Source organism: Stegostoma tigrinum, chromosome 2 (assembly GCF_030684315.1).
Source record: "Stegostoma tigrinum isolate sSteTig4 chromosome 2, sSteTig4.hap1, whole genome shotgun sequence".
Classification (NCBI taxonomy): Eukaryota; Metazoa; Chordata; class Chondrichthyes; order Orectolobiformes; family Stegostomatidae; genus Stegostoma; species Stegostoma tigrinum.
This window is the reverse complement of record NC_081355.1, coordinates 51,397,881-51,412,801: the sequence shown is the minus strand read 5'-3', so window position 1 is coordinate 51,412,801 and position 14,921 is coordinate 51,397,881. Positions and strand designations below refer to the sequence as shown.

The 14,921-nt window shown below is 41.2% G+C and overlaps 1 long non-coding RNA gene across 3 annotated transcripts in view; it reads right to left on the bottom strand.

The window, feature by feature from the left end:
• Positions 1–14,921, bottom strand: part of LOC125461052 (uncharacterized) — an 89,498-nt gene that overhangs the window by 22,050 nt on the left and 52,527 nt on the right. For 2 of the 3 annotated variants that reach the window (XR_009447110.1, XR_009447111.1), the window contains exons 6-7: positions 4,655–4,720; positions 2,951–3,144 (exon numbers count right to left, since the gene is read on the bottom strand). This is a non-coding gene — a long non-coding RNA (uncharacterized LOC125461052). Of the gene's footprint in view, positions 1–2,187; positions 3,145–4,654; positions 4,721–14,921 lie in introns of those variants that run through there. The other variant, XR_009447108.1, reaches the window with a different exon arrangement.

The following is a 14,921-nucleotide window of genomic DNA, read 5'->3' as shown; positions in this document are numbered from 1 at the left end:
CGTCGACCCATTGTCTCCGCCTGCTCCTGCCCCACCAAACTCCTCTCCACCTATCTGGACTCCATTTTCTCCCCCTTGGTCCAGGAACTCCCTGCCTACATCCATGACACCACCAAAGCCATCCATCTCCTCCAGAACTTCCAGTTCCCCCGGCCCCAAAACCTCATTTTTATTATGGACATCCAGTTCCTATACACCTGCATTTCCCATGCAGATGGCCTGAATGTCCTCCGCTTCTTCCTGTCCTGCAGGCCTGACCAGTCCCCCTCCACTGACACCCTCGTTCACCTAGCTGAACACGTCCTCAAGCTCAACAGCTTCTCTTCTGATTCCTCCCACTTCCTACAGACAAAGGGGGTGGCCATGCGTACCTGCATGGGCCCAAGCTATGCCCACCTCTTTGTAGGTTATGTGGAACAATCCCTCTTCCATACCTACATTGGTCCCAAACACCATCTCTTCCTCCGTTACATTGACTGTATCGGCGCCACCTCGTGCTCCGACGAGGAGCTGGAACAATTCATCCACTTCACCAACACCTTCGACCCCAACCTCAAGTTCATCTGGATAATCTCTAACACCTCCCTCACCTTCCTGGACCTCTCTGTCTCCATCTCAGGCAACCACTTAGAAACCAATATCCATTTCAAGCCCAAGGACTCTCACAGCTACCTCGAATACACCTCCTTCCACCCACCTTCCTGCAAAAATGCCATCCCCTATTCCCAATTCTTTCACCTCTGCTGCATCTGCTCCCAGGATGAGGCATTCCACTCCCGTACATCTCAGATGTCCTCGTATTTGAAGGACCGCAATTTCTCCCCCCACCACCCGCAGTGGTCGAGAACACCCTCGACCGTGTCTCCTTCAAGTCATCCCTCACACCGCATCCCCACAATAACAACCAAAAGAGAATTCCCCCTCGTCCTCCCGTACCACCCCACCAACCTCCGGATCCAATGCATCGTCCTCTGACACTTCTGCCATCTGCAATCTGACCCCACCACCAAAGGTATTTTTCCCTTCCCATGCTCGTCTGCTTTCTGGAGGAACCACTCTCTCTGTGACTCCCTTATCCGCTCCACACTCCCCTCCAACCCTACCACACCCGGCACTTTCCCCTGCAACTGCAGGAAGTGTTACACCTGCCCCCATACCTCCTCCCTCACCCCCAACTCAGGCCCCAAGAAGATTTTCCACATCAAGCAGATGTTCATCTGCACATCTACCAATGTGGTATACTGCATCCGCTGTACCCGTTGTGGCCTCCTCTACATCAGGGAAACCAAGCGGAGGCTTGGGGACTGCTTTGCAGAACACCTAAGCTCGGTTTGCAATAAACACCTGCACCTCCCATTCCTTAGACGACATGTCCATCCTGGGCCTCCTGCAGTGCCACAATGATGCCACCCGAAAGTTGCAAGAACAGCAACTCATATTCCGCTTGGGAACCCTGCAGCCCAATGGTATCAATGTGGATTTCACAGGCTTCAAAATCTCCCCTCCCCCCACTGCATCCCAAAGCCAGCCCAGCTCGACCCCGCCACCCTAACCTGTTCTTGTTCTCACCTATCTCCTCCTCCCACCTCAAGCTGCACTCCCATTTCCTTCCTACTAATCCCATCCTACCCCCTGACCTCTCTGTCCTCCCTGGACTGACCTATCCCCTCCCTACCTCCCCACCTACACTCACCTCTACTGGCTCCATCCCCACCTCTTTAACTTGTCTGTCTCCTCTCCACCTATCTTCTCCTCTATCCATCTTTGATCCGCCTCTCCTCTCTCCCTATTTATTTCAGAAACCTCTCCACCTCCCCCCTTTCCGATGAAGGGTCTAGGCCCGAAACGTCAGCTTTCCTGATCCTCTGATGCTGCTTGGCCTGCTGTGTTCATCCAGCTCTACACCTTGTTATCTCTACACCACATTTTGTCTTTATTCTAGACTTCCAGCATATACAGTATTTTGCTTTTAATGAAGTAACAGCTTCTATTTATTAAATTTGAGAAATATATTTCAGTTCATCAATACAAGGTCAAACAAATTTTTTTTTAATTTCAGTTGTTTCCTGGTACTTATTTTTATATATTTAAATTTGCAGTAGTAATATGGAAGCACTTTAGCTCTGAAATTGTAACACAAATTAAAGGACATAAAGTTCACCAGTAAAGAGATCACTGAAGCAAAAATGTTATAGTTTAACCTATTGATTAACACAGTCCAATTACAATGAAGATGGGGGTTCAGCTATTACATGAAAGTGTGCAAGCAATATAATCAATAATTTCATATTGCCATAACAATTCTTTCTTTTCCAATTTGCAATAAAATATTGATTTTCTTTTTAACCAGAAAATATCTTGATTTTAACAGAAGGTCCATCCTTAATCTTGTAGGTCCATGTAAGAACATGCGCACAGGGTCGAGGACCAGATCCTCATGTAGTACTATTACAAAGAGTTAAGTATTCTTGCCTCACCGTAGACTAATTCCAAGGGGTTTAAGTTGGATAACAAATGTAAGTATACATGGGGTCATGATGACACAAAACAGGAGGCAGGAGGAATACTGTGAAAGAGGGCAGATTCGGTTACACTTCCTACCCCAAAAGGAGACAAGAATATGAGTAGAAGGAGGAGGGTTAAGTTGAGGAGGCTGAAATGCAGAGCAAGAGGAAGGGATATTAATGCATACATTGGTTTTTACCCAGACCATACATAACCAGATTATTCAACAAGTGATTCCTGTAGTTTCAAACATACCGCCACCCCCACTCATAACTAGGCCCTTCCTCCATATCTTGTCCTTCTCAGTGGCCATCCCATAGTTCTCATTCGGATAACATTTAATGTTTTCTCCCTCTTTTCAATACATAATAAAATGCCACCAAATACAAATTCAAATCCAAAGTTATCAATTCTGTTACTAAGAAATGAAAACATACATAATTACCCTTATATATTTACTGCATTACTGCTTTCCTCATGGTCCTACAAGGTACATCCACAGTGCAGCTTGGTGGTAGGTTGAAGAGACTGCAGACGGTGGAAGGTTTCAAGGATCTGCAGATGTGGCTTCAGACTGCACTGTCTCAGCCTGAGTTGCGTGATACTTGACAATATGGTTGACTGGCAGCTACAGGGGTACTGGTAGAGAGAAAGTAATGAGAGTAAGAGTACCATCATTAGAGTGAGGGCTTCAGGTTTCTAATTATGGCGCTACTACTTCCCTGAAATAGTATCTTAGCAATCCTACTTATCTATTGGAAAACAGATAGCTGGGCTGTTCTAATGTCATGGAAGCCACTTTGAATAGTGGTACCTAGAAGAAGACTGAGAGCAGTTCAGGATTTCAACACATCAGGCAGTACTTGGTTGGATTTTATTTGAATTGCAAATGAAGCTGAGAGTGTGGCTTTGGATGCTGAACTATGTTGCAACCAGTGGTGAGCTGATGGAGGTTACTGCCTGCTCAATGTTGAAAAGTATTGACTCCAAATTCTGCGTAATGTCCTGTATCAAGTTAGTGCCGTACTCCCCCTGCTCCTTGACGTTATGCATGTATCTACTGACTGGTTTTTCAATGCATCATCTATTTGTTTAAGCACACCCATCAGCCATCCTCACGTAGCCTTCATGATCCATGTTCTCAGCTTTCTGTTCTGCAGAAGTATTAAGTATTTGATCTAATCTTTCACTGACATAACACTTGCACCATCTTTCCCATGCACCACCAGCACCCTGGTTTTTTCATAACTGTATCGAGTGTTCAACCATGTGAAGAGCTTTGCTCTGTGTTATTTAAACAACATGCAATTTCAATCTGTATGTAGTTGGCTGTGAGTATAAAAGCAATTCTCTACCTTCATCAACACGATCTTCTTTCTTGTCTTAGTGCTTAGAAATTTGAAATGTAAATCGCAGCATCCCTTTAAGGCCAGCATTTATAATCAACCCTGAGTGCCCTAAGTAAATTGGTGCTGCATCGTTTTCTTTAGTCTTTGCAATTGTATGAGATGAAAGTGTCTATCGTGCTGATAGCGGGGGATCGTCCGGATTTTGATCCAGTGATAGTGAAGGAGAAGTATGGATTGTGTGAGAGTAGAGGGGAACTGGCTGACATGGGAAAGATGGGATGAATGGCCTCCTTCTGCATTGTAACACTGGTTAAAACAAAAGATAAGAACTATGTGCTTAGAATCCTTTTTGTCTTTGAAATCTGAAATGTTTGTGAGTGGAGGAGGAAATAGAAAAAGAGGATTACAAAAGAAGTGTTGAAAAAATTCAGCCGATATGGCAGCATCTTTAGAGAAAGAAAGCACAGCTAATGTTTTGAGTACAGTAAATATTCATGAGAACTGAAAGCAGCAGTGAAATGCTGATTAATGGGGTAGGGAGTTGGGGGTGTGATGAATATAGTGCCGAGCGAGAAAGATAAAAGGGCTAAAAGACAAAAGAATTGCTGATGATAAGCCTGGAGAGAGATAAATGCTGAATGGGTGTTATTGGAAAATGTGAATATTGGAAAATGGGTTGGCTCTGCTGGGAGATGTCCAGAAAAGAATCTGGGAGTGTGGCAGTGGGCAATAAACATGGAGGAAGTTTCTCATGCTCTGTAAATATTACACAATGTTGAGTACTAAAGGGTGGAAGTTACCTCGGCAGAAAATTAGGTATTGTTCCTCCAGATTTCTTTTGAGCTTCACTGGGGCAATTGGTAAGCCTGCGAAAGAAATATTGGCAGTGTTACACAATGATGTGTTGAAGTAGCTGAACTAAAAGCTCAAAGTAATTTTTATGCACATTCCCTGATAGCTAATTCCTCTAATGCTCCGTGTTCATGGAATCAGCAATGCTCTTTTAGAGATAACCAGAACTGTGTCCTCCATCATGCAGTTGTGCTTCTCTTCCTCCAGCTCCCTCCTGCTGTTATGCATCACCTTTTCCAAGAATGTAATGTTGTCTGTGGCTGGCTTTCACACTGTTTGGGTACTGCAGCTATCACAGTTGAATGGCTGCGAATGTGTGCAAGCTGTGTCACAAATGGAATATGAAATACTGCAAAGTGATGGTGAGGCAATCATTTGAATTGAAGGAGCTGGTACTGTTTGGGTAGAGATCAATGATGGATGGATGAGTTGAGCAGTTGATGTGGTAGAGTTAGTAGAATGAGGATTAAACATGTTCATCCTCTTCAATGGTGTATCTGACTTTCAGGTTCCTTATTGAGTTCAAACAGAGGCAGGACTGTTAAAGGTGTCCACCAGGAAGACGGCTAGATATGCCTCACCCATTTCTGCCTAACTCTCTCTCTTCACAAGGATGGGGGCACAATGGCACCCAAAACCCATTTACTCGTTTGAACCTTCCTAGAAACCAGGCACAATTTTCTTTAACTTTTAGGGAGGCGGCTGTAATTCAGCAGCTGTTGAGGTATATACTGGCTGCATGAAGTTGTGAGAAATGGACTGAAGTTGGAAAGAGTTTAAAACATAAGTAAAATAGTTTTGCCAACTTTTACAGTTTATCAGGAAATGCTATAGTACGAATTAAGTCAGGATTCAATAAGGTGAGTTATGACATGAAATTGAACAATGTAACTACCCACGAATCGATGTATTTGCCAGATTGGTATTTCTGCCAGCTGTCAAGTAAAAGATCAACACTGTAATCATGGAAAGGTCTTGAGATGAATTTAAGTAATTCATTTAATACATAAAAAGGATGTAGGAATTTCACATTATTGAAAGAATAGCCAAATATAAAACCAAGGCCTGGATTTTTGCTCCTGAATCAGGGATGCAGTGTTAGGAAAATTCCTGGCTCCATAAAGCAGACTTACATGAAGACATATTGGACAGTTTGCTTTTTGTTCTAGAGGTAAGATTTAGCTGAAGTTGGGAGCGTTGCCCATTTGGAGGAATTCAGAGACAGCTATGATGACCGTCGGGTGCAAACACAGGCAGTAGAAAAAGTCTGTCTTGATATTCTGGCACTTTGTCCTGATTGCAAAAAAGACAATAAATCAGAAACAGCTAATAAAATGTGAGGCTGGATGAACACAGCAGGCCAAGCAGCATCTCAGGAGCACAAAAGCTGACGTTTCGGGCCTAGACCCTTCATCAGAGCTCTAGGCCCGAAACGTCAGCTTTTGTGCTCCTGAGATGCTGCTTGGCCTGCTGTGTTCATCCAGCCTCACATTTTATTATCTTGGATTCTCCAGCATCTGCAGTTCCCACTATCACAAATCAGAAACAGCTCTCCAGTTCTCATCCCTTAATTAGCACACCTACTCTCGCACACAGTTCATGCCCCATCCAATTAAACTCATGCCACCCCTGCACAACCCCATCTGTCCCATAGCTTCTTATATCTATCATGCCAATCTATGACCCTGTATCCATTCCCATGGTCCTTTATGGTCCCAATGCCATTTTAATGTCAACTTATTCCAGCCATTACTAGCTGTTGATTGCTTGCATGATGCGAATGTACAATCATCCAGTAAATACAATGGTAAAATATCAGGACCCATGCGGAGATTAAATTAATGACCTCATTGATTTTTGAAGGGCCCTATTCTCTTCCTAGGTGCTCTTTTGGCCTTAATGTACTTATAGAATCTCTTTGGATTATCATTAATCTTATTTGCCAAAGTTATGTCATATCCCCTTCTTGCCCTCCTGATTTCCCTCTTAAGAATGTCCCTGCACCCATTATACTCCTCATAAGATTCACTTGATCCCAATTGTCTGTATCTAATATAGAATTCCTTATTCTTGACCAGTGCCTCAATATCTTTATTCATACATTGTTCCCAACTCTTGCCAGCCATACTCTTTACTTGAATAGGAACATCCTGCCTCTGAGCTCATGTTATCTCACTTTTGAAAGCCTTTCACTTGCCAGTGCATAAGACCATAAGACATTGGAGTGGAAGTAAGGCCATTCGGCCCATCAACTAGACTCCACCATTTAAATCATGGCTGATGGGCATTTCAACTCCACCTCCCTGCCCTCTCCCCGTAGCCCTTGATTCCTTCTGAGATCAAGAATTTGTCGACCTCTGCCTTGAAGGCATCCAACGTCCCGGCCTCCACTGCACTCTGTGGCAATGAATTGCACAAGTCCACCACTCTCTGGCTGAAGAAATGTCATCTCATTTCAGTTTTAAATTTACCCCCTCTAATTTTAAGGCTGTGCCCACGGGTCCTAGTCTCCCTGCCTAACGGAAACAACTTCCTAGCGTCCACCCCTTCTAAACCATACATTATCTTGTAAGTTCCTGTTATATCTCCCCTCAACCTTCTAAACTCTAATGAGTACAATCCCAGGATCCTTAGCCGTTCATCATACGTTAAACCTACCATTCTAGGGATCATCCTTGTGAATCTCCGCTGGACACGCTCCAGGGCTAGTATGTCTTTCTTGAGGTGTGGGGCCCAAAATTGGACACAGTACTCTAAATGGGGCCTAACTAGAGCTTTATAAAGCCTCAGAAGCACATTGCTGCTTTTATATTCCAACCCTCTTGAGATAACCGACAACAATACATTTGCTTTCTTAATTGCGGACTCTACCTGCAAGTTAACCTTTAGAGAATCCTGGACCAACACTCCCAGATCCCTTTGTACTTCTGCTTTGCGAATTTTCTCACTACATTAAAGTAAACACGTTCTTTGATGGGGGAAAACATCCATACAATTTCAACAGCTTCTTTATGATCTGTGATATGAACAAGAATCTGTATTCATAACAGCACTTCAGAGATTTTATAAGCACTAGAGTTTTCAATCAAACTGGGAATGGAAAGGCAGCCAACTTTGATATTGATATAAAATCAGTCATGCAGCATAAATCCTTTAATAAGAGCCCTTGGGGCTTATGTCAACATTGAGAGTGAAATAGCAAGCACTGATTTTCTGTTTACACAAGAGACAGAATATTTAAATGCCTTGATTGTTTGACAGATCCCTTAATATTTCCCTTAACGGCTTTGTTTCTTTATTCATTCTTGGGATGAGGCGGTCGTTAGCTAGGCAGCATTTATTACCCATCCCTAATTGCCTAGAAGGCAGTTCAGCGTCAACCACATTATTGTGGGTCTGGAGTCACATGTAGGCCAGATCAAGTAAGGACAGCAGTTTCCTTCCGGGAAGGAAATTGGTGAACCAGGTAAGTTTTTCCAAAAATCAACAAAGACTTCATGGTTATCATTAGACTTTTAATTCTAGATTATTTTTAAAAATTCAATTCAAATTCCATCATCTGTTATGGCAGGATTTGAATGTAGGCCCCAGAATATTAAGAGCTAAAACAAAGTTGCTGGAAAAGTTCAGCAGGTACGGCAGCCCCTGTAGAGGAGAAAAGAGTTAACGTTTTGGGTCTTTTCTCAGAACCCAGAATATTACTTGGGTCTCTAGACCAACAATCCAATGATAATAGCACTCTGCCATTACCTCCTTGTCAGATTCATTATGGCAAAGTGTCTGAACTTTGCTTCTTTGAGGCTGTAAGACATTGGAGCACAGTTAGGCCATTCAGCCTTACTGAGTCTGGTCTGCCATTGAAGAGATCACAGCTGATCTATAAACTCCATTTTCCTGCTTTTTCCCTGATAATGCATGACACCCTTCTGATTGTGCAGGGTCTGAGGGTGCGGATGTGGGAGGATGAAGATCATAAAGATGTGATGGGTAAGGCTGACTTGGGATCAAAGTGATCAGAAGGTTCAACTGTATGTGGATTAATAACTAATTAGCATAGACTCATGAAGCTGAGTCTTTTTTGTGAATAGAAGTGGATCTTTTAACCTGCCTGAACTTCCAGCCAAAGGTGGTCGATCCACCGCTAGATTATGTAAGGTTTGGGTTACTGGAAAATTCCAAGTGTTAGTAGTCTCAAGGCAGAGGCAAGATTGCATTCGCGAGATTTGTTCTATATCCTGATTTTCACCTCCAACTTGAAAATCCATCTCCAACTGTCAGATGATTCAGTCATCCTGCACTCATCCATGGTCTTAGAATTATATCGCTGATCTGAAGCTCCAACACCACTTCTTCCCATATGTTCCAGAGCCATATTGCCTCATGTGGACAGAACACTCTTCTTCTCTTCTTGTGCCAAGTTTGCCAGTACTATAACTAGAAAACCTTGGTTTTGCTCTCTCTCAAATATTCAATGTTTCTTCAAAGTATTACAGTATAGATTCAGTTTTCAAATGATTCCTTTCCTTTGTTACAACTTTAACACACTTCCCTTTGATGGTGCAGGCTGTTTTTTAAGCAGAACTGATTTCATACCGTATTGGGCCCCAGGCTGAGAAGTACCACCAATGAATACTATAGAGGAGAGAAAGCAGATTTGGAAAATAGCAGACAGGATCAATTTAACCCACATCACAATGAAAGTGCCTGCTGTAATTGAATACTGTGATCTTCAAATCATTTTTCAGATGTTAACTTACTTAATCGTTTATGAAGTTCTCTTCAAATGAAATAAAGCTTGTGTAACTTCTCTCACATGTTGGATAATGCATGCACTGCCTAAAATATAGAGAATTGAGTGTTGTACTTTAAACAATGAGTCATTCAAGCAAATGCATTAGGAGTGTAACTTCCTAATAAACAGTAAGCAATGAAATTAGCCTCAATTATAATAAATAAAGAATTATAATACTTTTGTTAATTCTAAAATCTTAATCTGTAATGTTAATCTTCACTTATAATCAGGCTAGAGAATGCAAGTTAGGAATCCTACCAATTTTCTGAGTTCCAGCTGACTGAGTCCAGGTGGGTAGACTGAATGAAAACCTTAAGAGGGCATCAACACCCATTTAAGGGTGTCATTCTACCACTACTGGTAATTAAGCAGTTGGAGAAGGAACCCTATACTGGGACACTAACAAGCAAGCCCTCTTTGTTTTGGTTGCTGTCTCCCAGGTAACTTGTTGGATCAGAGATACTCAGTGTCTGATTGAGAAACCTGGCATCAAGGAGGGGCCTAGTGACACCAACCCACTTTACAATGGCCTTGTTTAGCTGGAATTTTGCAATAGGTGGGAGTTTTATTCCTGTGTTCCAACACTGGCCAGCTAATTCCTTGCTGCACACTTAATTCCATCAGACCTTTCCAAATAGAAACAACATGGAACTCGCACTAGTCCTTCAGTGGCCAAGTGAGAAGCTCCATATTTGCACTTTCTGGAAAACCCCCCTAACCCTTCAGGCACTGCACTTCTACATTTGAGCGCCCTACTTAACCTTACACAGTTATCTTAGTTTTTCACCTTTTCACTTACCTTTTTCGCTAAGATTCTAATCGCTTACTTGTTGTTCTTTTCTAAGTTGACCCTGAGAATTTAGTTTATGTATGTGGAAGAAACGTTACAAATGCAAGTTGTTATTATTGTTGTTGTTATTATTATTATTATTATTAGTATTATTATTATTATTACTACTATCATTATCATTGTCATTCCACAATTCCAGAGCAAACAATTCAGATCCAAGACAAGTAGAATTGCATTTTCACTCAGTCAGACATTCAGATGTAGTGATGAGGAAGAATTCATGATGTGTATTTAGGACAATTTCTTAAAACAACATGTTGGGGATCTAACCATGGATCAGGCTATTCCAGATCCGGTGCTGTGCAATGAGGCAGGTTTAATAAATGATCTCTGATTAACATATCCTCGAGGAAAATGTAACCATAATATGATAGAATTTGGCATTCATGTTGAAAGGGAAACACATGGGCCTGAAACAACTTATAAATTAAATTAAAATAAAGATAAGTACAAAGAAATAAGGGGCAGGATTGGATGGCGTGGACTGGGAAAGCAATTCAACAACAAAGGCAATTGAGGAACAATCACAGACAATTAAGAAAATAGATCATGATTCGCAACAAAGACATATTCCAGTGAGAAATAAGGATTGTAGACAGAGGATAAGCCAACCAGAGTAAACTAGGGAAATTAAGGATCGCATCAAATTGACAGAACAAAAAATACTTACAATATATAAAAGATTAGTGATCAGTGGATTGAGAAAGCTAAAAGAAAAACAAAAGGAAAAGGAAGAAGGTAAACTTTGAGGGTAAACCTTGCAACATATGTCAAGATAGGCAGCAAGAGCTTCTTTTCAGAGAGAATAACACTGCGAAAAGATTAATTGAGAACCAGTAAATGACAGATGGGTTGAATAAATACTTTGCATTAATGATCATGGTCAAAGACACTTGTAGCATTCTAAAAGCTGTAAACAATGAAGGGGCAAAAGGAAGAAACAAAACAAATGCAACAATTATTATAAGAGAAAAGGTGCTATGGAAACTAATTGGCTAAAGAATGATAACCCTCTGGCTTGAAAAGATGTACCCTAGGTTAGTAAAAGAAGTAGCAACACAGATAATGAATACATTGTTACCAATCATCCAAGAATAATTATGAAAAAGAGCCAGAGGATTTGAAAAAGTACAAATGTAACACCTATATTTAGGAAGGGAAGGAGACAAAAAAAAGCAAACACAGTAACTAGAAGCCGTTTAGCTTAATATCTGTTATCCAGAAAATGTGAAGAGTTTGTAATAGCAAAGCATTTAGAAATATGCAATATAATTGAGCAGAGTCGGTAAGATTCCATGAAGGGGAAATCATAACTACAAATGGATCAGAATTCTGAGAAGGTTACAGCAAGATTGCTAAAGGGAAGGCAATGGATATAGCATATTTGAATTTCCAAAAGGTGTTTGATAAGAAACTACATACTACACTACTTAATATGATCACAGCTTTTATTGAAGTCAGTATATTAGCATGGATAGAGGATTAGCTAGCTAAAAGAATTCAGAATTGGAATGGGGGCACATTTTCAGGTTGGCAATGTGTAACTTGTAGAATGCCACAGGGATCTCTCCTGGGTGCTCAGTTATTTATAATATATTAACACTGTGGATGGAAATGTGAACATGCTTTATCTAGATTTGTGGATGACACAAAAATAGTTGGAAATACCAGTGGAAAGGATGACAGAGTCGACTGAGGCATATGGATAGGTTAATAAAAGCGGGCGGAAACCTGGTAGATGGAAATACAATGGTTTCAGAGATAGTAGGAACTGCACATGCTGGAGAATCTGAGATTAAAAAGGTGCAGAGCTGGATGAACACAACAGGCCAAGCAGCATTAAAGGGGTAGGAAAGCTGACATTTCAGGCCTAGACCCTTCTTCAGAAAATTTTTTGAAGAAGGGTCTAGGCCCAAAACGTCAGCTTTCCTGATCCTCTAATGCTGCTTGGCCTGTTGTGTTCATCCAGCTCTACATCTTGTTATCTCAGATGGAATATAATGTTGGAAAATGTGAGGTTATGCACTTTGGCAGGAAGAATAAAGAAGTTGATGTTACTTAAATGGAGAAAGACTACAGGAAGTTGCAGCACAGAGGTAAATGAAGGTTCTTGAATATGAATCACAAAAAGCTATCACACTTGTTCAACAGGTAATAGGAAAGGCAAATTGAATGTTAGCCTTTATTTTAAAGGGAATGAACTATAAAATTTAAGGGGGTACTGCTGAAAGTACACAAGCCACTAGTTGAATATCCTCTGGGATACGGAGGATAATTTTGGACTCCCTTATCTAAGGAAAAATAAATTGTTATGAGAAGGAATCCAGAGAAGGTTCACTAAGCTGATTCTGGGTATGGAAGTTATTTTATGAGAATAGGTTGAAGAAGTTGAATCTGTAATCACTGGAGTGATGAAGAATGAAAGGCAACTTATAGGACCATAAGAAATAGGAACAGGAGTAGGCTGTTTGGTCCCTCGAGATTCTCTATCATTCGCAGATTATCTGACACTCCTTACATCCACTTTCTAGTCCTTTCCCCTTGATTCCCCTACTGATCAAGAATCTAACTATCTCAGCCTTAAATAAGCTCAAGGACTCTGCCTTGACATCTCTCTGTGGCAAGGAATTCCAAAGACTCTCAGTCCTCTGAGAGAAGAAATTCCGCCTTATGTCCATCTTAAATTGATACCCTTTTATTGAACCGTACCCAGATTATTAGGGAACTTGAAAGGGTGAATGCTGAAATGTGTTTCCCCTTATGGGGGAGGTCATCCAGTTAAGACAGTGATAAGGGAGAATTTCTTCTGAGTTTACTGAATCAGTGGAATTCTTTACCACAGTGTTGTAGATGCTGGATTATTAAATATATTCAAGGTTGAAACAGTCAGATTTTTAATCAGTCTAAGAATTGTGGGTTATGGCGAAAGGGAAGGAAAGTGGTGTTGAGGATTATCAAACCAAATGTGATCACATTGAATGACGGAGCAGACTTGATGGACTGAATAACCTATTTCTGCTCTCATGTCTTTTGATTTGGACCCAATCCAGCTGCCAGAATGAAATTATGGGTTTGGGAATCCATTAAATTCCAGTAGCTGGAATCCAATGGAGATTTTTGAGGCAACTGCTAATTAAATGCCCAATAAAATAATAATGGTGAATGTGCTATTGAACCAGGAAATGCAATTGAATGTCTAAGTCTCTGTGCTGCCCACCACCTCATTGGGAGAGATGGACAATAATGATGTAAGTAGGGGAAGAAGATGGCTACATGACTTTGAAAGACTGCAGAAGATTGAAAACTATCATTTGGCTGCAGCTGCTATGTCTGTGACCCTTTAACAGAGATAGCTGTGAAGTTGATGCAAGTTAAATGCAACATCACTGGCCTTCCTGGTCTGCCACTAGAAGGCCATCTCCATCCACCTGGCAGGCTATACCCTCAACCAGGGATTGGATTTCCATCTGGAAAACTCCAGACGGCATGTGAAGAGTAACCCAATAGGTACCTAAGGTCGCCCGTTTGGCTGCCCACCACCGGCGGATATTAAAAAAGTAAGCTGCATCATTTAGGCACTGTTTTCTTTAAACCTGAGCACCAATATAAGACTGTTTCCTCTGTGACATTAAAGTCACACATTATGTTATGTCTTTGCACAACATAGAGGAAAAATATCAGATATTTGAAAAAGATAGAAATTTACCATGATTCAAATGACTGCAGCAACTATATAGTTAAAGGGAAGCAGTTTGAACACTGGAGGTAAATTTCGTGCAGGCATGACACACATCATATATGTGGGAACAAACCTTCAGGCTTATTGAGAGTAAAATATGCATGCATAGAAGGTTGAGCTGCAAGTCAGACACAGGAACTCATGGGAAACACAGAAAAGAAAGACAGAGGGTCATAGGAGGCAGAAGCTAAAAATGTAGACTTGTGAGAAGAAAGCTGGAAAACAGAGTCTCTTGGGAAGTACTACATCCCTTCATCTACCAACAGCAATTTAACCAACTAGCAAAATCCTTTTTAAAGTCTGCTTCAGTTGTCATATTAAAGAGACAGGGAGGTTTTTGTTGGCCTTTAAGTTTGTGATGTATGGCGTATAGTTAGCCACTGACTTGACAAGAGCATCCCTGGTGGTGATGGTAAGGATGTACTTCATGGGCTAAGCTGGGTTAAGGATATAAAGGCTTTGTTGTAGCTGCACAAAACATAGAACTGACTGTGCCCTAAAATTCCTGAGAGTCAGCACACTTACACTGGCTTGAGCTGTGACCTGTGAGTCAATGTTGGGGTAGTCTCACAAATACTTATCCACTGAGAATTGTACATCTAAAATTCAGACACACACTGCAGATTTTTTTTCTGACCACTGAAATAATGGCTGAGAAAATAGTTCTCAGCACGTGCCCAAATTTCTGAGAGGTTTTCTTTGTTGAACTGCAAGGCTCCCTCAGGAAAAGGGAGCTGAGAAACTTGCCTTTACATGTATATTATATAACACATTCATACCATGCTAGCTACGTAATTTCTGCTGAAGATTGAGATTTCCTTTATTGTTAATCAA